This window comes from Oxyura jamaicensis, unplaced genomic scaffold, assembly GCF_011077185.1.
Source record: "Oxyura jamaicensis isolate SHBP4307 breed ruddy duck unplaced genomic scaffold, BPBGC_Ojam_1.0 oxyUn_random_OJ72440, whole genome shotgun sequence".
NCBI lineage: Eukaryota > Metazoa > Chordata > Aves > Anseriformes > Anatidae > Oxyura > Oxyura jamaicensis.
Window position 1 is genome coordinate 5,532 of NW_023311044.1, and position 23,582 is coordinate 29,113.

Consider the following 23,582-nt stretch of genomic DNA (forward strand, 5'->3'; position numbering starts at 1 on the left):
AGCAGGAGACACTTGTGCTGTGGCAGGCTCGTGAGTCTGTCTCAGGGAGGGTAGAGTATGCTTCCACCAGCCAATTTCCCTCTCCGATTCCCTGATGCTCTTGAGCCTACTTACCTCCTCCCAAAGCTCCGCCACCAGGCTGAGCAATTCTTCAACCTGGGCACACCTCCCACAGGCATACCCACCGCTGCTGCTGTCAGATACCAACAGAAGACTTGGGCACACCCTGCAGCACAAGACCTGGACGGCCGCGTGTTTCCCTGAGCCCTCTGTCTGAGTAGCCACATCGGTGACTGTGGCTGGAGAGACCGCAAGAGATGCGGAGGCCATGGTTTTCTGCCTGGTGGATACCATGGCCGGGCTCTTCACGAGCAGGTTACAAACACCATTGGGAAAGACCACTGCAAAAGAGCGGCGAGGGACCCTCCCTGCTCGCCCTGCTTGCGCGAATGCCACGCAAACTGCCTGCCGCGCCACGCACTTCTGGCGCACCACGCCCTGTTTGCCCGTCCTGGTCGCCGCGCTCCCTAGGGGCTGTTTTTGAACGTCAGGAGAGGTGGCGCTGCTGGCTCCGCCTACGCGTCGTCAGCCGCTGCCGGGTCCTGGCGGCTCCCTCGGCTCCTTCGAGTGGCCTCGATGCCGAAAAAAAAAGCCCTGCCTGCCTCGATCCCCCGCTCCACTACAGAACACATCTGCCCCGGAGCCGATCACCTCGGCGAGTGGCCACGTAAGTTTGACATACATGTGAAAGTTTGCAAGATGAACTAGTGTAAATCTACAAAAACTAATGCTTGATAACTTGCACAGCCCTTATTTCACATGCAAACAATACATGAGTTACATGAAATTTTTTAAAGTATATTGCATACATATATTAAAACTAAGCACTGTATTCGTGCTAATCACAATAAGACATTTCTAGATTGCATAGTTTAGCCTTTAAGATTTACAACTGAATCAAGAAAGAAAAATGAGTGTATACCTGCTAATACTAGAATAAAATAGACTTTCGTGCTGTTTTCTCTTGCACATATGATGTAAAACGCTTCAAGAATTTGGGATATTCCCGTTTTGCCACTGCCCGTAACACTGATGCTGGTGCCCATCCTCCTGGATTCACTAGAGGTAGACAGGAAGACAGACACTGAAATACAACAAATCCTCTACAAGCTGGAAAATAAATTATATTCCTGCAACTCTGAACAGCAATGAATAATCATCAGCAGAATTCTTTTAGGCCCTTACAGCTTGCATTGTAGCACCTCCTACTCTAAATCCTCAAGTTCAGTCCAGTGCTATGATGCCACTATGTAGAAAACATCAAAAATAAGGTGTTGCAAGTCTTTGGGGAATAGAAAATTATATTCTCTAAGGCTTTCCAAGAAAAAACAGAAAGAGACTTGAGTTACATATTTAAAAAAATGAATAAAAGTCTTAACTTTTCAATAACTACTGCATTTGCCTTCAGAGCTGCTACATAGCCAATGTCTTACAAATTATTTCTGAACTACTTGAAAATATGCTTAAATTCACAGGTCAAGTATTTTGCTGAAAAGGCTGCAACTTCCTATATAATTATACTTCAGAAATTCTCAATAAAAAAGTATTTCTTTTAAATAAAAAGGGGAAACTTCTGAACAGGAAACAAAGCAGCTTAGCCCAGAGGTTAGCAGCATATACTATGATTTGTACAGGATTTAACACAAATTACAACACTCCTATATGGCAAAGATTTACTCATTTCTCAGTCTTTGGTTCTTCAGCAAGACATGCATTAAGTGGTTAAAAATAATAAGCGGGTGAGCTACTCTTAGAGTGTTCTGTAGCTGCAGGAAATGAGCTAATAGGTATGTGGTTCCAATACTATAATACACTGCTGTGATGGTTTTACCCAGCTGGGCAGCTGAACCCTACCACAACCACTCTCTCACTCCCCTTCCTGAAAGGGAAAGGTGGAGAAAATATGACGAACAGGAAAAAAAAAGGCTCACAGGTTGAGATAAGGACAGGGAGATCACTCAACAATTATTGTGAGATATGTTCATCTGATTCGTGTCAATGTAGAGCAATGCTAGGGCCACCTGATAGAATGTGACTGTCTTATATATCCTTGTATAACCACAAGATTGGAGAAACGGAGATGGTTAATGTATGTATATAGTTATTGTGTTTGGTGATCAATGTATGTATATGGTTTTTACATTTGGTGGTTAATGTCTGTATATAGTTCTTGTGTTCTGCAATGGACACCTGACAGGAACAGCCAGGATCAGTGTTGTTGCTAGGCAGAAGACTGTGGGGGGGGGAGCATGCATGTGGTCTGGGGTCAAGGAGGTTCGAGAAGATTCCAGAAGAAGAAGGCATGCTCGAAGGAGGACACGCCCACCAATGAATATGCATTAGTAGAGGAGATATAAGCCCGAAATGGGAACTGTGGGGTGTGCGTCTTGGTGGAGCAGAGACTCCCGGTGCACCCAGCGCTGTTTGCTTGCCTTTATTCCTCTAATAAATTGCTAACTTTAATTGGAATTCTATTTGACACTCAATCATTTATCACAATTGGGGGCTCGTCCGGGATGGTCTTGGTTCCCGAATTCTGACTTGATCTAGGGGGGGCACCCCACCATTTGGTGGCTCCTAATCGAGTCAGGTCAGGACTAACGCCATCCTGAACTCGAATAAAGGCAAGGAAAGAATTTGATTTTTATAAGCTCCCTTGCCGGCTGCAGTGTTAGGTTTTGCCCGTAATTCTGCGCGCGAAGATCCGAACGAAGACGATGGAGTCGTGAGTATTTGAAGTGTGTACCGTTCGGTTGAGTGGGATTCAGTTGCCTGTGTGTATAAGAGTGTGACTGAGACGGAACCTAGTTCCGAAGTGAGTGTGGAGGTCTTCTAACCGCGGTTCCAATCTCCCGCGAGGGACTTGGCCGGTGAAGGACCGAAGCGATTCCTATGGGATTCGTGGGTGGGTGATAGGTCCTAACCCCCCTGCAAGACACTCTTACTAGGCAACCAAGGGCTGTAGGAATCGCCACAGTAAAATTTCTAGATGGGTCAGACAAAATTGAAGACCCGGGACCAGAGAGAAGGGAGCAAATTACCAGATATACCACCAGAAAGTCCATTAGGGTCTAATGATTAAGAATTGGAATGATAGGGGCCCCAAAGAAGGAAAAAGCAAATTAAAATTGGTGCGGTACTGCATGATAGAATGGCCAAAGAAACCTCTAAGACCACATGTCTCCTGGTGTGTTTTTGGTTCCTTTGACGACTGGATTTGCCAGGCTTTGAATATATATGTCAATTCAAAAAAACCTTTTAGTCAGGAGGAGAGTGATTATGTGGAGTTATGGATTAGAACTTCACATCCTTTTCCAGCCCCAATATTTACACTACAAACAGGTGAAAAGTTTAAGGAAAAAGAAGAAAGACAGCAAAAAGGAAAGGATGATGAATGGGAGCCAGTGGATAATTTACCACCCCCATATCCTAACAATCTACCCCCGGCGACGGCTCCCCCTCCGGTGGCTGTGGTACCTCCACCAGTACCACTGTTGCCCCTGCCTCCACCACCAAAAGCACCGGAATTAGATTGACCTCCGGCTGCATGCACGAGAAGTAGGGCTGCCGTATCTGAGTGGGCTTCTCTGTATCCCTTACGAGAAGTACCCCTCGTAGGCAACCACGGAGGCATTGGGTTTGTGGCAGTCCCATTAAACACTACAGATGTAAGAAATTTTAAGAAAGAAATGGGTACCTTATTAGATGACCCCCTAGGGGTATCTGAAAAGCTGGACCAATTCCTAGGTCCCAATACTTACACCTGGGAAGAGATACAGTCCATTTTAGGGATCTTATTTACGGCCGAGGAAAGGGGAATGATTAGGCAAGCTGGGATGAGAATGTGGGAAAGACAGAATCAGGCAGGACCCCCGGGAGATCAAAAATGGCCAAATGTGGACCCCCACTGGGATCATCAGCAACCCCAAGGAAGGCAAAATATGAGGGATTTGAGAACATTAATCATAAAGGGAATAAGGGAAGCGGTTCCTCGAGGGCAAAATATTAATAAAGCATTTAATGAACAACAAGGAAAAGATGAATCTCCAACAGAATGGCTGGAGAGATTAAGGAAAAACTTACAAATGTATTCTGGAATTGACCCAAATACAGTAGCAGGAACCGCGCTCCTTAGAACCCAGTTTGTAGCAAAATCCTGGGGGGATATAAGAAGGAAGTTAGAGAAGCTGGAAAGCTGGCAAGAAAGGAGATTAGAAGAATTACTTAGGGAAGCACAGAAAGTATATGTTAGGGGAGAAGAGGAAAAACAAAAAGCAAAAGCCAAGGTCTTTGTAGCAGCAGTAAGAGAAAGTCAGAAAAGTAAGATTCCACCTGGAGAGAGCAGGGAAAAAGGAATAGAGAAAACACCTAGGGGACAGCCTTATCGAGAGAGATTCACAGTTCCCGTGTGTTACTATTGCAATAAGAAGGGACATGTTCAGATAAACTGTCGTAAGCGGGAGCAAGATGAGAAAATATTTGAAGAAGAATAAGGGTGTCAGGGGCTATATTTTCTGGGGACTTCAACATCAACGGAGCCCTTGATAAAACTGTTAATTGGTCCCCATAAAGAGGAATTTTTATTTTTAGTGGACACAGGGGCTGAAAAATCTACTTTTCAAAAACTTCCAAAGGGAATAGAAAAAGGGAAAAGTTATATATCAGTAGTAGGGGCAAAAGGAGAGCCTTTTAGAGTACCTGTCCTGAAAGATGTAAAAGTGGAAACAGAGACGAAAATTTGTTTTAATGATTTGCTTTTGCTCCCTGAAGCAGAGTACAATTTATTAGGGAGGGATTTGATTTTGAGATTAAACTTAAGCATTCAAAGCCAAGGAGACAAATTACAGATTAAACTATACACTTTGACACAAAAGGACGAAGAAGTCATTAACCCCTCAGTATGGTATAAGGAAAGGGAAATCGGAAAGATAAAAATGGCCCCCATAAATGTTAAAATAATAGATCCACATCGTCCAATCAGAGTCAAACAATACCCTATACCAATGGAGGGTTGAAAAGGATTAAAACCTGTAGTTGACAGACTTCTGGAAAGAGGAACTTTAGAGCCTTGTATGTCACCCCATAATACACCAATCCTTCCTGTAAAGAAACCAGATGGATCATACAGGATGGTACAGGACCTGAGAGCTGTCAATCAGCGAACAATCACTAAATTTCCTGTGGTAGCAAATCCCTATACTTTACTGAGTCATATATCTCCCAAGCATACTTGGTACAGTGTTATAGATTTGAAAGATGCTTTTTTGGCTTGCCCTCTGTATGAAGAATCCAGAGATTATTTAGCCTTTGAGCGGGAGGATCCCGAAACAGGACGAAAACAACAATTAAGATGGACTGTGCTGCCACAGGGATTTACCGAGTCACCAAATCTATTTGGACAAACTTTAGAAAAGATTTTACAAGACTTCACATTACCCAGCGAAGTAAAATTATTACAATATGTGGATGATCTATTGGTGGCAGGAGAAACTAAAGAGGGAACCCAAAAAGCTACAATTACGTTGTTAAATTTTCTAGGAGAAAAAGGATTAAAAGTGTCTCGATCAAAATTACAGTTTGTGGAGCAGGAAGTAAAATACTTAGGGCATTGGCTGAGTGAGGGGAAAAAGAAGATAGATCCTGACAGGGTATCTGGGATCCTATCCCTAAGACCCCCACAAACTAAAAAGGAAATACGGCAAATACTGGGATTATTAGGATATTGTAGACCATGGCTTGAAAGCTACAGTGAAAAGGTCAAATTTTTATATGAGAAATTAACTAACAACTGACTTAAGTGGCTCACAGAAGACGATCAAAAATTCGAGGGAATAAAAAGGGCATTAATTGAGGCACCTGTATTGAGCCTCCCAGACCTGGAAAAACCTTTCTATCTTTTTGTGAATACGTCAAACCAGACGGCGTATGGGGTTCTTACTCAAAATTGGGCAGAGATTAAGAAACCCGTGGGATATTATTCTAAATTACTTGATCCAGTAAGCAGGGGGTGGCCTGCATGTCTTCAAGCCTTGGTTGCTACAGCGTTATTAATAGAGGAAGTTAGGAAAGTTACCTTTAGTGCCCCTTTAAAGGTATATACTCCACACAATGTCCGAAGTGTTTTACAACAAAAAGCAGGAAAATGGTTAACGGATAGCCGAATCCTAAAGTATGAAGCAATACTAATTGACTCCCCTGATTTAGAACCGAGGGTAACTTCTGCTCAGAGTCCAGCACAATTTTTGTTTGGAGAACCATCAGAAAAATTACAACATAATTGCTTAGAGGTAATTGAGTCTCAGACTAAGGTGAGACCAGATTTAAGGGACACTGAGTTGGAGAAAGGAGAAGCACTGTTTGTAGATGGTTCCTCCTGAGTAGTGGAAGGAAAAGGCAAATCAGGATATGCAATAATTAATAAGGACCTAAAACCGGTGGAATTGGGGCCTTTGAGCCCATCTTGGTCAGCTCAGGCTTGCGAGCTGTATGCCCTATGTAGGGCCCTGGAACTATTAAAGGGAAAAAGTGGGACTATATTTACAGATTCCAAATATGCATACGGGGTGGTCCATACTTTCGGGAAAATTTAGGAAGAAAGAGGTTTAATTAACACTCAGGGGAGGAATCTTACACATCAAGAATTAATAGTAAAAATTTTAAAGGCATTAAGAGAACCAAAGGAGATAGCAGTGGTACATGTGAAAGGACATCAAAAGGGATTAGATTACTGAACCAGAGGAAATAATCTAGCAGATAAAGAAGCCCAGGAAGCAGCCTTGAGAACTCAGGTCGTTAAAATTAATGTAGTACAGGAGGAAGAAAGACGAGAGGAAGGGGAAAAGAAGTTTACCCCTGAGGAACAAACAAAATTGGAGAAAATAGGGGCTAAGTTAGAACAAGGAAAATGGACACTGCCTGATGGGCGAGAGATATTACCAAAAGCCTACGCGAGACAAATACTAGAACGATTGCATGCACAAACACACTGGGGTACAAGGGCGTTAAGTGATCATTTCCTTAAACAATTTGGTTGCATTGGGATTTACAAAATAGCAAAGCAAATTACACAAGGCTGTTTAACCTGTCAGAAGGTAAATAAGAAAGTGTTTCGACAGGTAGCCGTGGGAGGGAGAAGAACAGCTTACAGACCTTTCGAGAAAGTACAAGTTGATTTCATTGAATTGCCTAAGGTAGGGAGGATAAAATACCTATTGGTAATAGTAGATCATTTAACACAATGGGTAGAAGCTTATCCTGTATCACGGGCTACGGCACAAATGGTGGTAAAAATTTTATTAGAGCACTTAATACCTAGATATGGGATAATCCAGTACATTGATTCTGATCAGGGCACGCACTTTACTTCTAAAGTAATAAAATTATTATGTCAATCATTAGGTATTCAGTGGGAGTACCACACTCCGTGGCACCCACAAAGCTCGGGGAAAGTAGAAAGAATGAATCTAACAATAAAACAACAATTGGCTAAGTTAATGATCGAGACACAAATGCCCTGGACGAAATGCTTACCATTGGCACTTTTAAACATTAGAACTAAACCACACAGTGAGACTGGATTATCACCGTATGAAATGTTATATGGCATGCCTTATTTTCAAGGGATGCCCCTAGGGAACAATGTAGTTGAGGATTCTAGTATCCAAAAATACATAATTACCATTGGTAAAAGATTAAAGGAACTAAGAGAAATAGGGATGATGGCTCAAACACCACCTTTAGGATTCACAATTCACCAGTTGAAACCAGGAGACAGGGTTCTAATAAAAACATGGAAAGAAGAAAGCTTATCTCCCCTCTGGGAAGGACCCTTTCTTGTTTTATTAACCACAGAAACAGCTGTAAGAACTGCGGAAAAAGGATGGATGTATGTGTCACGAGTGAAAGGTCCAGTGAGAGAGTGGAAAGTAACATCTGAACCAGGAGAAACTAAACTAACCATCAGATGGACTTGAAGGAACTTTCGTCACAGAATATAAGCTAAGTTGCTGTGGGAATTTTATTATAATTACTCCTGTAAAATTGGAAAACAGGGAAACTCCTAAATGGATATTTATTAAGGGAGGGGATTTGTAAATAACAGGGATCAGTTAAGTGTTATCCACAGTACAAATCGAGTTTTTGGACATAGATTGTAAATTAGAAAAGGAGCTAATTCTAAAAGGACACCCTTAGGGAAGAGGGCAAGGCCGGATAGGGAACCGGTGCTGCGGCCAGAAAAGTCTGCCAAGGGCTGCAACCCCTTCGGGCCGTGACTGCCGATCACCATGACCCTTACCGGACCTCTTCTAGTCCTATTTGGGGTCAGTTCCTTGGCCCAAGCTATGACAAACAACTGCAGTCAATGTGTAACAACTACTAGAAAAGGATGGTGGAGCTCCCAAACATTGGTGTATCATACAATCTACGAATGTAAAGGGGAAAAAATAGGAAGCTGCATTTTTAACCTAACACAATATGCTCTGTGCAGAGAAGGTGACAGGACCATATGCTATGATCCAAAAGAACTCCCTTATCAATACTGGGTAGAAATGAAGATAGATTCGAAAGGAGGCAAACTAATTGGAATTAGTGAAGTTGTAACTACTTTGAATACCTCAGTGTCGATAGCCTTTGATGCCTGTGATACCATAGATGAAAATCCATATACTAATTGTGGAAGCTTGAGTTGGAGGAGATACTATAGTAACCAGCCCAAGTACATTTGTCCTAGAAAGGGGGGGAAAGTGGCTTCTGTGTGTTATACTGATTGGGTAAGAGATGATCCGTGGGACAGGTCTTATCATTACTGTGGGCTCTCAGATTGGAGTTGTGCTTGTTGGAGCTCGGATCCCAGTTGGGGATGGCCTCAGCAATGTGCAGGAATAGGATTAGAAGCCAAGATTGAAAATGGAAAAGCTTCCTCCAATTGTACAGACCAAACTTGTAACCCTGTAAATATAACCCTTTATAATTTAGAAAGCTGGAAATTGTGTGCAAAGATGGGACTTACAATATATGGAAAGGGACGAGACCCGGGTGTAATTATCAAAATTGAAATAAAGGAAAGGGCAAGAGAGACAGTGCAACATAGGCCGTTATTCAATTCATTCTATGACGAAATGGAAACAGGAGTAAAATATGAAAACCCCACAGTTGCTAAAAACCTATTTGTAAGTCTGGCTGAAAATATTGCTAAATCATTGAACATAACTAATTGCTATGTTTGTGGTGGAACAAATCAAAGTGAACGATGGCTATGGGAAGCTATGGAGAGCAACATAAGCGATCCCCAAGTGTGGAAAGCAATGGGAAAGGGTAATAGGAAACAACAGTGGGTACTCCAAACAAGTATAATTGGAAGGAGTTGTTGGCAAAATCTAAAAAGCGAAGGCAGACCAGTAGGTAACCTGGAGTGTGAAGGAGGTTACCTCTGGAATGAAACTCAAAATAGCTGGGATAAGTGGGGAAGCCCATTGGAAATAATCAATTTAGAAATTGGACTAATGGAACAAACATACCAAATGGCTGGCCAACTCCTGAGGGATATTATTGGATTTGTGGCAAACTAGCTTATGCATATTTGCCAGAAAATTGGACAGGATCCTGTGTATTAGGAACTATACGACCCAGTTTTTTCCTGTTAGCCATAAATCGGGGAGAGCGATTAGGAATCCCAGTGTATACCGAAGCTGATGAGATAAGAGAAAGGTGCCATAAACGAAACCTACAAATCGGGAATTGGAAAGATAACGAATGGCCTCCTGAGAGAAGCCTATTATGATCCAGCTACGTGGGCAGAAGATGGATCCTGGGGCTATAGAACCCCAATATACATGCTAAATAGAATAATTAGGTTACAAGCTCTAGTAGAAATAGTTGTGAATAAAACCGGAGATGCACTTGGGTTAATTGCAAAACAAAATACCAAGATGAGAACTGCTTTGTATCAAAATCGTTTAGCTTTGGATTATCTACTAGCACAGGAAGGAGGAGTCTGCGGAAAATTTAACCTTAGTAATTGCTGTTTAGAGATTGATGATGAAGGAAAAGCTGTGAATGAACTTGTAAAAGAAATTAAGAAAATTGCACATGTCCCAGTTCAAACTTGGAATGAAATTAATTTAAGATAAGTATGGGGGAACTTTATGGGTGGTGGTTGGCTCACTAGGATCGGGATAGTTGTATTGGGAATATGTGGAGGGTTGTTAATAATTCCATGTTTAATGCCCTGTTTTACCAGATTGATACACTCTGTTATACAAGGAATGCAAATATCTGTGGTACCTGTTGACCCAGAACCAGGGTAAGGGAAAACCCATTCCCTGATGATACTAAAAACAGAAGAAGATACAAAATTGGAACCAATTCGGCAAATACTGACTCAATTGGAAAGGAGAACATGAATCAATACCATGAAAAAGGAAATGGGGGATTGTGAGATATGTTCATCTGATTTGTGTCAATGTAGAGCAATGCTAGGGCCACCTGATAGAATGTGACTGTCTTATATATCCTTGTATAACCACAAGATTGGAGAAACGGAGATGGTTAATGTATGTATATAGTTATTGTGTTTGGTGATCAATGTATGTATATGATTTTTACATTTGGTGGTTAATGTCTGTATATAGTTCTTGTGTTCTGCAATGGACACCTGACAGGAACAGCCAGGACCAGTGTTGTTGCTAGGCAGAAGACTGTGGGGGGGGGAGCATGCATGTGGTCTGGGGTCAAGGAGGTTCGAGAAGATTCCAGAAGAAGAAGGCATGCTTGAAGGAGGACACGCCCACCAATGAATATGCATTAGTAGAGGAGATATAAGCCCGAAATGGGAACTGTGGGGTGTGCGTCTTGGTGGAGCAGAGACTCCCGGCGCACCCAGCGCTGTTTGCTTGCCTTTATTCCTCTAATAAATTACTAACTTTAATTGGAATTCTATTTGAGACTCAATCATTTATCACAGTTATCATCATGGGCAAAACAGGGTCAGCATAGGGAGATTAAAATAATTTATTGTCTATTACTAACAGACTAGAGCAATGAGAAACTAAAAGCAAACTAAAAACATCTTCCCCCATCCACCCTCTTCTATGTCTTCCCCCCAAACAATGCAGGGGAAAGGGGAATGGGGTCTGCAGTCAGTCCATAATGCTTCGTTTCTGCTGATCCTTCACAGTCACTTCCCCTGCTCCAACGTGGGGTCGCTCCCACGGGATACAGTCCTTCCTGAACTGATCCTACGTGAGCTTCCCACAGGCAGCAGCTCTTCAAGAACTGCTCCAACAAGTGTTCCCCTACGGGTGGCAGCTCTTGTCAGATCACCTGCTCCTGTGTGGGCTCCTCTCCACAGGCTACAGATCTGTCCCTGAGTCTGCCCCAGCAGGGGTTCTCCACAGGCCGCAGCCTCCTTCAGGCCAGATCCACCTGCTTTACTGTGGGCTCCTCCATGGGCTGCAGCGTTGAAATCTGCTCCACCGTGGTACACCATGGGCTGCAGGGGAACAACCTGCTTCACCATGGTCCTCTCCACAGGCCGCAGGGGAACTTCTGCTCCGGCACCTGGAGTACCTCCTCCCCCTCCTTCTTCACTGACGTTGGTGTCTGCAGGGCTCTTTCTCACTCCTTGCTCTCCCAGATGCTGTTGCACAGCAGCTTTTTCCCTTTTTTAAATATGCTCTCACAGAGGTGCAAACAACATGGCTTATTGGCTTGGCTCTAGGCAGTGGCAGATCCCTTTGAAGTCATCTGAAACTGGCCCTTATCTACCATGGGGCAGCTTCTGGACTCTTCTCACAGAGACCATCCCTGCAGCCCCCCCTTCTACCAAAACCTTGCCACATAAATTCAATACAACTGCTAAATACTGGGTACAGTAACAGTACAGTTTGGCTTTGATAGCTTTGCAGTCAATACCGAGGATTCTATCGGTTAAAGAAACATAAAAAATATGCAGACTAGATTATAAAGCTTCACAATGAAAAAAATGTAGACTTACCATTAGCTACATATGTAATCTTGCACAGGATATTGTCCCTGCTTATTTCCTTGTTCCCCTCTGGTGGGCTTACTAGTGTTTGACAAATCATAGCGATATTTATTTTGGCACGGATACAGCGATTGTTCAGCTGCCAAAAAAATGAAAGGCTTGTAAGCCTCAAACTAAGTTTGTTTCAGCATACTTGACTGCTAACATTTTAATTTGCCATAAAATCTAAGATACTCCAGAAGCTGTGTTTCAGAGAGTTTGCTTTCTAGCACAGTATCGATGTAATGTAAAGGCAAATGAAATGAAAGATAAGTGGTGAATAGCGAAAGGGATAAAATGAAATGCCTGAGTCTCAGATTTCTGTTTTTTTAATACATATTAGAAGTGAATTACTTCAAGTACTGTGAAAAGAAAGTAAGGAAGCATTTAAAGAATAAAGTATCAGTATTTACAAATATCAGCAACTTTTCCATTATAAGCAGGCAATGGCATAGACAAGCAGAGAAAAAAAATCCAAAGAAAACAATAATTGCTACTATCTAACAGAATCAAGGCAGAACTGTGTACGCTAGAAGTTTAACAAATTCCATATCTCTAGTTCTATACATGGCACTAAGGGACGTGGTTTAGTGATGGGATTCGGTAGGTCAGGTTGATGGTTAGACTTCATGATCTTGAAGGTCTTTTCCAACCTAAATGATTGTCCTGGTTTCAGCTAGGATAGAGTTAATTTTCATCCTAGTAGCTTGTAGGGTGCTGTGTTTGGGATTTAGGATTAGAATAATTTTGATAACACACTGATGTTTTACTTGTTGCAGGGCAGTGCTGACACTAAGCCAAGGACTTTTCACCTTCTCGCTCTGTCTTGCCAACGGGCAGGCTGAGCGTGCAGCAGGAGCTGGGAGGGGACAGAACCAGGACAGCTGACCCAAACGCTGTTTTTGTCATAAAACAAAATAAAGTCAAAGGACCTGAAGAAACCTTGGACCTTGGACCAAAGGACCTTGAAGAAACCAAATGAGGTTTAACAAGAGCAAGTGTAGAGTCCTGCACCTGGGAAGGAACAACTGCATGTATCAGTACAGGCTGGGGGACGACCTGCTGGAGAGGAGCTCTGCGGAGAAGGACCTGGGGGTCCTGGTGGACAACAGGTTGGCCATGAGCCAGCAGTGTGCCCTCGTGGCCAAGAAGGCCAATGGGATCCTGGCGTGCATTCAAAGGAGCGTGGCCAGCAGGTCAAGGGAGGTGATCCTCCCCCTCTACTCTGCCCTGGTCAGGCCTCACCTCAAGTACTGTGTCCAGTTCTGGGCTCCCCGGTACAAAAAAGACAGGGATCTCCTGGAAAGAGTCCAGCAGAGGGCCACAGAGATGATACGGGGCCTGGAGCATCTTCCCTATGAGGAAAGGCTGAGAGACCTGGGTCTGTTCAGCCTTGAGAAGAGAAGATTGAGAGGGGATCTTAATAATGTTTACAAATATCTTAACTGTGGGAGACAGAGGGATTTGGCCACCCTCATTTCAGTGGTTTGTGGGGACAGTACAAGGGGCAATGGCCAAAAAATGGATCACAGGAAGTTCCGCACCAACATGCGGAAGAACTTCTTCACGGTAAGGGTGACAGAGCACTGGAACAGGCTGCCCAGGGAGACTGTTGAGTCTCCTTCTCTGGAGATATTCAAGGCCCGTCTGGACGCCTACCTGGGCAACCTGCTCTAGGGAACCTGCTTTGGCAGTGGGGTTGGACCTGATGATCTCCTGAGATCCCTTCCAACCCCTACAATTCTGTGATTCTGTGACCTGCACAAGAGATCCATTTTTTAGGAATAAAATAACAAGATGGACATCACGTCATCAGATCCCAGTGGATGTGAACAACAAAATAACAGCTATGTCTCCACCAACTAGCAAAAAAGAAACACAAACTTTCCTAGGTGTCGTGGGGTTTTGGAGAATGCACATTCCAAATTACAGTCTGATTGTAAGCCCGCTCTATCAAGGAACCCGTAAGAAGAATGATTTCAAATGGGGCCCCGAGCTACGACAAGCCTTTGAACAAATTAAATGGGAGATAGTTCCTGCTTCAGAAGTGGTCGGTACTGAAGCACAGCTCCTCCTGGCTCCCCGACTGCTGGTACTGGGATGGATGTTCAAAGGAAGGACCCCCTTTACATATCATATAACTGATGCTACACGGAGTAAGTAGGTTGCACTGATTACTCAGTGGGCTCAGATAGGAAACCCTAGTCCTGGAAGTGATTGTGGACTTGACAGAAGGCAAATATTTTGGGATATCACTGGAGGAAGAGGTGGCTCGTGCTGAAGAAGCCCCACTGTACAGCAAGCTATCAGAAAATGAGAAGCAGTATGCCCTGTTCACTGATGGGTCCTGTCGTATTGTGGGAGATGGAAGGCTGCTGTATGGAGTCCTACATGACAAGTTGTAGAAGCTGCTGAAGGAGAAGGTGAATCGAGCCAGTTTGCAGAAGTGAAAGCCATCCAGCTGGCTTTAGATCAGGTCACCTGGTTAGTCAACACTAGGGGTTCTGCCAACTGAGCTGGACCTGCCCAATCAAACCTGTTACATATTGTAGAAAGGGATTAAGTCCCTGCAGTGCTCGTAAAAAACATGCTGAGGAAGACAGTCTGGGCTACTCCTGCATCAGGCAAAGGCAAACCCCTTCATGGGATTACTGTTGCTCAAGGACCTCGATGTACTTGGTGGGCAATGCAAAAGTATGGGGAAGTCCAGTGTGTACCTCAAGGGGATTTAATACTGGGTGAGACTAGCCCATGAGTTGAATTGTATTATGTTAATTATTATATAATACTGTATCGCATCACTACTGTGATTGCTATATGTCAACGTCCTATTAATGGTTTCACTGTAACAGCCACGCAAATAATGATGAATTAATTTTGATAGAGTTGGACAAGCACAGTGGTGTGATGGAACCAGAAGGGGCTTCAATGTGTGACAATCCAACATTACACACCATCTCTTCTGCCCTGAAAGACTGCTGAGACAGATGGAGCCCGAAGTCAGTCATGGACTACACAAACTCAGTGGACATTTTATATACGTATATGAAAAGTGGTGATTAATTGTAATGTATCGGAAAGGGTGTGACCCGAGCATGGCATAAATGGTATGGAATAAGAGGTGGATATATGTCCTAGTTTCAACTAGGACAGAGTTAATTTTCCTCCTAGGAGCTGGTAGGATGCCTTGTTTTAGATGTTGAGTTGTTAATTCGTCTGCATTGGAGTTAATGAAATGATTCATGTAGATGCTATGCCAGCTAATAATAGATACAAGCTTACATTGTATGGCTCATTAGTATCTCAACAACATTAAACAAGTTAGCATTTTAACAGTCTTACTATTCACCCTGTGTTATCACTGCCCAAGCATCTGTGTCAATGTCCTGGTTTTGGCTAGGATAGAGTTAATTTTCCTCCTAGTAGCCGGTAGGGTGCTGTGTTTGGGATTTAGGATGAGAATAATGTTGATACCATGCTGATGTTTTAACTGTTGCAGAGCAGTGCTTACACTAAGCCAAGGACTTTTCAGCTTCTCACACTGTCCTGCCAGCGGGCAGGCTGGACATGCAGCAGGACCTGGGAGGGGACAGACCCAGGACAGCTGACCCAAACTGGCCAAAGGGGTATTCCATACCATATGATATCATGCTGAACTATTAATATGGGGGGGCTGGCCGGGGCGTGGGGGACCGGCTACTTGGGGATAGGCTGGACATTGGTCAGGGGGTGGTGAGCAACTGCATTGTGCATCACTTGTTTTGTACACATTATTAGTAGTAGCACTATTATCATTATTATCCTTTGTTTCTGTCCTAATAAACTGTCTTTATCTTAACCCACAAGATTTCACTTTTTTTCAATTCTCTCCCCCCCCCCACTGGGGGGGGGGGGGGGAGGGTGAGCAAACATCTGAGTGGTGCTTTGCTGCCGGCCCTGTTAAACCACAACAGTCAAGGAGATTTATATAAACTGTCAGTCAGATACCAAGTCTGACCCTCAACAAACCATGAATAGCTATGTTTAAACTAGATACCAGTTTTTGCTTGCTGATCTAGTTTCTTCCACATGACCTTAAAAAAGCTATCCTCAAGACAGCTAGCTTTCCAAGCTTTGTATTACATATGCGTTTATATGGGCACACATCATGCATTCATGACAAGAAAATCTGCAGCTTTGTAATCTTTGCTTAGAGAAAAACCCTATAGTGGTTATTCCATTTATTGTCTGGCATATTTACTATTATCAACCAGTTCATTCTTGCTGCATTAAATGATCGTGTAATTTTGCAGGACATGGAGAAGAGGAGAAGAATAGAAGAAGCATACAAAAAAGCTTTGACAGAACTGAGGCTTTCATTTTTTTTTCCTGATTCTGTCCCCCATCCCAGAGAGGGAGGGTGAGCAAACAGCTCTGTGATGCCTAGCTGCCAGCCGTGTTAAACAACAACAATGATTTCATGATTCTATTCCCATATCTGGCAATACTGAAGAGTTATCGATTTGATTCAATATGAAATAATCTCAATTCTGTAAAAGGTTTTCACATCTCCAGTAATGTTGCTTTCATTCTTCTGCAACACCTTGGATCTGCCAACTGCTGAGATATATTGAGAAAGCTTTTGGCTCAGAACACCATCAGGTCCCTGTATCACCTGGTTTAAACAAACTGTATTTCTGCATACCCCCACCCCCACGTTAATATTGCAAGACTATCATCACATAATATAAAAATGTTATCTTAAACTCAGAACTTGAGAGATTAAAAATAACACTTACAGGAGCACTGTCATGTTCTACAGAGAAATTACACACAATCCACGTTTCAGGATCATTTTCACTGAATGCTGTTATCTTTCTGATGGCAGACAAATATAGCACATCCCTTTGAGAAGCTGGCCACACCCTCTGCAGAGAAACATCTGATTATAAGCTTTTCCAATTTTGCAAATTAGGTGCTTATTATCCTTAGATAAAGGAAAAAAAAAAGGGCAAGGCAAACAAAGTCAGACATTATTTAAGTAAAAAAAAAAAATCATCAAGCTAGTACATTCGTGCAATTTTCAAAACTGAAACAAAGAACACAGCTATTGTACAGACACTTATCAGGTTATATGACTATGTTTCTGTGGTAGTTTTACTTGGGAGTGCAACTGAGCTCCACCTCAGTTGCTCTCTCACTCCCCCTCAAAGGGAAAGGGGGAGAAAATATGATAAAAAGGTCTCAAGGTTTGATATAAGGATGGAATTATCATGACAGGGAAAACAGACTCAGAGTAGGGAGATACTAAGATTTATTGCCTATTACTAACAAGCTAGAGAAGTGAGAAACAAAGGAAAGTGAAGGGAACGAATGACACGACTCCAGGCTGGTGTGTAGCTGAAGCACTTTATTGTCTAACCCATCTACTTATATAGGCTTAGCATATCTTATTTTTCTTTCCCATTTTTTTCTTTCTTTTTTTTTTCCTTTTTAAATTTTCTTTTTCCTTTTTTTTTTTTTTTTTTTTTTTTAATCTGGCTGCAATGTCCACGATCACTGCATTGATTCATCGCAAATCATGCAGTAATCTCCGTTTCCCGCTCTTCTTGATGACAAACACTGGTGAATTCCATGGGCTGTTTGTCAGAACAATATGTAAACCCACTACATGCCACCCTTCGCCTCTCTGGAAGGCATATTTAAGAATAATCACGATATACTCTTACTTTACAATTATCACAATCTTCACAAGCTTCACTTACATCAAAAAGAAAAAGAATTCCCCACTCCAAAATAAACATAACATCATCACTACACCGACGAGGTGGACAATTTACACACACACCACCCCTCGTCCCTTCACCACACTAATATGAAACATATTCCTTACAATTACAACTTTCTTGAACTTTTCACAACTTTTACATTCACAAAAACATTCAATCCATGTTTTGCCCGTTACTTCTCTCACCTGTCATCCTTATCTCAAATTCCTTGAGCCCCACGTTGGGCGAGTAAAAACCTAAAGAAGTTATCACAGATTTGGGGTAGGAGGTTTGAAGAAACCAGTCTTCCAGCAGCGGCGGCGGCGGCGGGCGGCGGCGAGCGGGGGCCCGCGGGGCGGCGGGCCCGGGTGCAGCAGCAAGCGGAACATGGCAGCGCCCGGTGCGGGCGGGCGGGCGCTCAAACCGGAGAAACGCAGCAGCCGGCGGCGGGGCGGGCAGACGGGCGCCCGGAGCTGACAGCGGGGAGGGCAGCGGCGCTGGCGGCGCTGATGGCCGCAATTGCATCGAGCGCAGAGTGGCCGCTATGGGTTGGGATATCGTCTCTGCCTCTATTCCCAAGTCTGTCAGGTTTGCTTTCTCTGGCGGTACGCAGTCACCGCTTTTTATTTCACCCGCCTGCGTAGCCTGTGCGGCTGCTGTCTGTACCCTTTTTTCCGCTTGCCATGATCTCAGTGTCTCAGTTGCGAAGCGCCAAGTCATCATCACCTCAGCAGCTGTTATATCTCCCCCAGAGACAGCGTCCCATAGAGTTGTCCCAGCATTTTCCCAAGTTTGTAAATCAAACACCGCCGAAACTGTTGACGAGGCACCATTTTTTTGTAAAAACTTTAACAGTAGTTTCAGCTTATATGAGTCATATTTTGTCCCTCTTTTGTCTAAGAGTTTGCTTATCAATTTCACTATCGCCTCTTCCCCGGCCGATAGATTTGCCCCCATTTTTCTTCCCGTTGCTCACCTGGGGATAGGCATGGAGCCAGATGGGGAAGCTGCAGTCCAGCTGTCAGCTTGATTCGTTCAGCGGGGTTCCCTTCAGACGCTATGCCTGCGTTGTCTGTCCGTATCTATCCGTATCACGTCGGGGTCACCATTTGAAGGGAATGAACGACACGACTCCAGGCTGGTGTGTAGCTGAAGCACTTTATTGTCTAACCTATCTACTTATATAGGCTTAGCGTATCTACATGCTTTTATCACACAACTTGGCAAGGTTTGTTCGTTAGCCATTATTATTGTTCACAAGGCAATCGCACAGCAGCCATATCTCCTTTTTGTGTACTGAGGAGCAACAGGCCGGACTGCACCTGTTGTTTTTTGATCTTCTTGTCTCCCAATTATACCTCCTTTATCTTCAGGCTACATGACTTTCGCCTCATTCTGCATTTTCCTCTTCTCACTTCATCTCTGTGTCTAACATACTCCACATACTTTCTGACCGATTTCCCACAGGAAAGAAACCAAAAACGCCTTCCCCCCCATCTGCCATCTTCCACCTCCTCCCCCCCAAGCTGTGCCGGGGAACGGGGGTTGGGGTCAGTCTATAGCACTTCATCTCCGCCTCTCCTTCTTGGTCACTCTCTTCCCCTGCTCCAATGTGGGGTCCCTCCCACAGGATGCAGTCCTTCCCAAACTGATCCAGCGTGGGCTTTCCACAGGCAGCAGCCCTTCAAGGACTGCTCCAGATATGGGTCTGTACCACGGGGTCTATCCCTCAGGAGCAAACTGCTTCAATCTGGGTCCCCAAAAAAAGGCATCAGCTCCTGCCGGGTCACCTGCTCCTGTGTGGGCTCCTCTCCACGGGCTACAGGTCCGGCCTGGAATCTGCTCTGGCGGGGGTACTCCACAGGCTGCAGCCTCCTTCAGTGCAGGTCCACCTGCTTCACTGTGGTACACCATGGACTGCAGGGGGACAGCCTGCTTCACCATGGTCCTCACCACAGGCCACTGGGGACTTCTGCTCTGGTGCCTGGAGCACCTTTCCCCCTCCTTCTTCAATGACCTTGGCGTCTACAAGGCTGTTTCTCACTCCTCTCTTTTTCCCAGCTGCTGTTTCCCAGCAGGGTTTTTTTCCCCATTCTTAAATATGTTTTCACAGAGGCACAAACAATGTTACTTATTGGCTCGGCTCTGGCCAGCGGTGGGGCCCTTATCTAACATGCCCCCCCGCCCCCCCCCCCCCCCAAAAAAAAAAAAAAAAAAAAAAAAAACCTTGCCAAGTAAACCCCTTACAGTTTCATTAAAAATAAATAAATAAATAAAAGTTTAAGGCCTTTGAAAGGTAGGGAGTCAAGCCACAATAACTTTTTCAGTGGACAAACAGGAAGAGGTAGTTCCCCTCCTGTTCTCACAACATCAGGTTCACATTTCATTTACTAATTGTAAGCTACAAACTGAACTAGGGGTTAAGTATAAACAGATGCATATGCAGTTAGTTGTGTCTCCATAAACATGGAGGGATAGAGAAAAAGAGAAAGAAATATTTATAAGAAAAAATATATTTTTTAAAGCTACTACTTCAGTAAGATGGATATGGTAAACTGACATTATCTAAGAGAAAGTTTCAGAAGCAAAGTGTCTGATAAAATAAGAAACTCTGCAGAAGCCATTTTTCTGACAGTCGGGAAAAAGTCTAGTTTTTACCACAACACTATATAGTTCACACAACTGCCATATTCAAAATCAAAGTCTCTGTTATGGCTCTTTTAAGGTAAAAGCATCTTGTGGTTTAACCCGGCTGGCAGCTAAACACCACACAGCCGTTCGCTCAACTTCCCCTCTTCCTCATCTGGGATGGGGGAGAGAAACAAGAAAAAGACTGAAACCTATGGGTTGAGATAGAGACAGTTTATTAGGACAGGAAAATATAATAATAATAATATGTACAAAACAAGTGATGCACAATGCAATTGCTCACCACCCGCTGACCGATGCCCAGCCTATCCCAAGCAACCGGCCCCCCGCCCCGGCTAGCCACCCCTATATATTGTTTAGCATGACGTCAGATGGTATGGAATACCCCTTGGGCCAGTTTGGGTCAGCTGTCCAGGCTCTGTCCCCTCCCAGGTCTTGCTGCACCCCCAGCCTGCCCGCTGGCAGGACAGAGCAAGGAGCTGAGAAGTCCTTGGCTTAGTGTAAGCACTACTCTGCAACAACTAAAACATCAGTGTGTTATCAACATTAGTCTCATCCGAAATCCAAAACATAGCACCCTACCACTACTAGGAGGAAAAATAACTCTCTCCTAGCTAAAACCAGGACATATATCCACCCCTTATTCCATACCATTTATGTCATGCTGAGGTTACACCCTTTCCAATAGATTCCAGTTGACCACCATTTTCATTTATAGCGTATATATAGAATGTCTACTGAGTTTGCATAGTCCATGACTGACTTCAGGTTCCATCTGTCATCGCAGTCTTTCAGGGCAGAACAGATGGTGTGTGATGTTGGACTGTCACACGCTGAAGCCCGTTCTCGTTCTACCGCATCACTTTGTTTGTCCAATTCTATTAAAATTCATTCATCAGTATCTGCGTGGTTGTTACAGTGATACCATTAATAGGACATTGACATACAGGAATCATAGTAGTGATGACATACAGTATTATATAATAATTAACATAATACAATCCAACTCATGGGCTATTTTCACCCAGTATTAAATCCCCCTGAGGTACACATCGGACCTCCCCATTCTTTTGCATTACCCACCAAGTGCATCCAGGTCCCTGAGCAAAAGCAATCCCATGAATGGATTTGCCTTTTCCTGAGGCAGGAGTAGCCAAGACTGTCTTTCCCAGCATGTTTCTTACATGCACTGTGAAATGTGTTTATTTGATTCGTGTCAGTATGGAACAATGCTAGGGCCACATGATGAAATATAAGCTCCTATTTAAGAAAAACAGAGTGATTAGTGTACATAGTTCTTGTATCATGCAAAGGAACGATACAGCAGTTTGTGCAAATAGAGGGTTTGAAGGGCGAACATTGAGACTCTAGTCTGGGAGATAAGAGGACCAAGGAGTTTTTTAGGAAACTGCTGACTTTTGCATGGGACGCTGCGCAAGCCTCTGATAACCAGCAAAGAGATCCACCAAACAAGGAGAAAGGGGGAGTTGAAGGACGACCAAAGGACAAAGCCTGGGAGGAAGACTACGAGCCTTCAGCACAAGAGACCCCCAGAAAGACCACCAGAGACTGATACGCATGTGTCCAGAGAGGGTTTGGATTCCGGGAACGAATTATAATAACCCTGCCTGTCCTAGGAATAGTGATGAATATGTATTAGTCTAGGAGCATAAAAATCAACCACCTGATGTAAGAGGTGTGTGTCCTGGTAGAGCAGAGACTCCCGGTGCACCCAGCACTGTTTGCTTGCCTCTATTCGCTTAATAAATCACAAAAATCCTATTTGGGACTCAATCATTTGTCACAACTGGGGGCTCATCCGGGATGGTCTTGGTTCCTGAATTCTGACTTGATCTAGGAGGGGCGCCCCACCATTTGGTAGCTCCTGTTCAAGTCAGGTCGGGACTAACACCATTGTGAACCTGAATAAAAGCAAGCAAATAATTTGATTTTTTTATGAGCTCCCTTGCCAGCTGCAGCATTGTATTTTACCCGTAATTCTGCGCGCGAAGATCCGAACGAAGACGACGGAGTCGTAAGTATTTAAGGCGTATACCTTTCGGTTGGGTGGGATTCGGTTGCCTGTGTGTGTAAGAGTGTGACTGAGACGGAACCTAGTTCCGAAGCGAGTGTGGAGGTCTTCTAACCGCGGTTCCAATCTCCCGCGAGGGACTTGGCCGGTGAAGGACCGAAGTGATTCCTATAGGATTCGTGGGTGGGTGATAGGTCCTAACCCCCCTGCAAGACACTCTTCCTAGGTAACCAAGGGCTGTAGGAATTGCCACATTAAAATTTCTAGATGGGTCAGACAAAATTGAAGACCTGGGACCAGAGAAAAGGGAGCAAATTAAAAATGGTTCAGTACTATATGATAAAATGGCCAAATCAGGATATCCAATAATTAATAAGGACCTAGAACCTGTGGAATCAGGACCTTTGAGTCCATCACGGTCAGCTCAGGCTTGTGAGCTCTATGGTCTATGTCGGGCCCTGGAACTATTAAAGGGGAAAAGTGGGGCTATATTTACAGCATGTTGAACTGAATGAACTCCCCATGCCTGAATCACCACCAGAAAGCAGTGTTGTACAACAAAAACTGGAAGTTTCTCCAAAGATGTTGCCACTAAATTAATAATATTAATTAATAAAATATAATTGATTAAAAAGTACTCATCTACTGCCATGAAATACTGTTACTATTAAACATTATGTTCTGGTTTGGAGACAAAAAGGAATATAGTTAAGGCATGAACATGTGACTTTCTGTTTCCTTAAGGTGGTGAGCTTTAATTCTATTCATGCTAAGTCTCAGTGAGACATACTAGCATCTTGTGGACCCATTCATTTTAATGTTGTAAAATCGTGGGTCAGATGATTCAAAGCCTTAATGTAAATGTACTCAAATAGGGGAAAGGTGAATGGGTATCATTTGTTTTAAAAAGTCATATGGTGGATTTGTTGTTTTTTTTTTTTTTTTTAAGTTTGTACTACTATAAAAGTCACATGAACACATCTGTTGAACAGTAAGAGTTATTTTTATGTAAGTGCATTTACTCTATTTTTGAACAAACAGAAGTATCAAATACTTATTTAAATATTAA

The 23,582-nt window shown here is 43.5% G+C and overlaps 1 long non-coding RNA gene across 1 annotated transcript; it reads right to left on the reverse strand.

Annotated features, from left to right (window-relative positions):
* Positions 1-988: 988 nt before the first annotated feature.
* On the reverse strand, positions 989-17,028 carry LOC118159854. Its single transcript, XR_004747262.1, has 3 exons — positions 16,864-17,028; positions 12,056-12,185; positions 989-1,119 (listed from the first exon to the last, which is right to left on the reverse strand). It is a non-coding gene; the product is annotated as an uncharacterized LOC118159854 (long non-coding RNA).
* Positions 17,029-23,582: the final 6,554 nt, after the last annotated feature.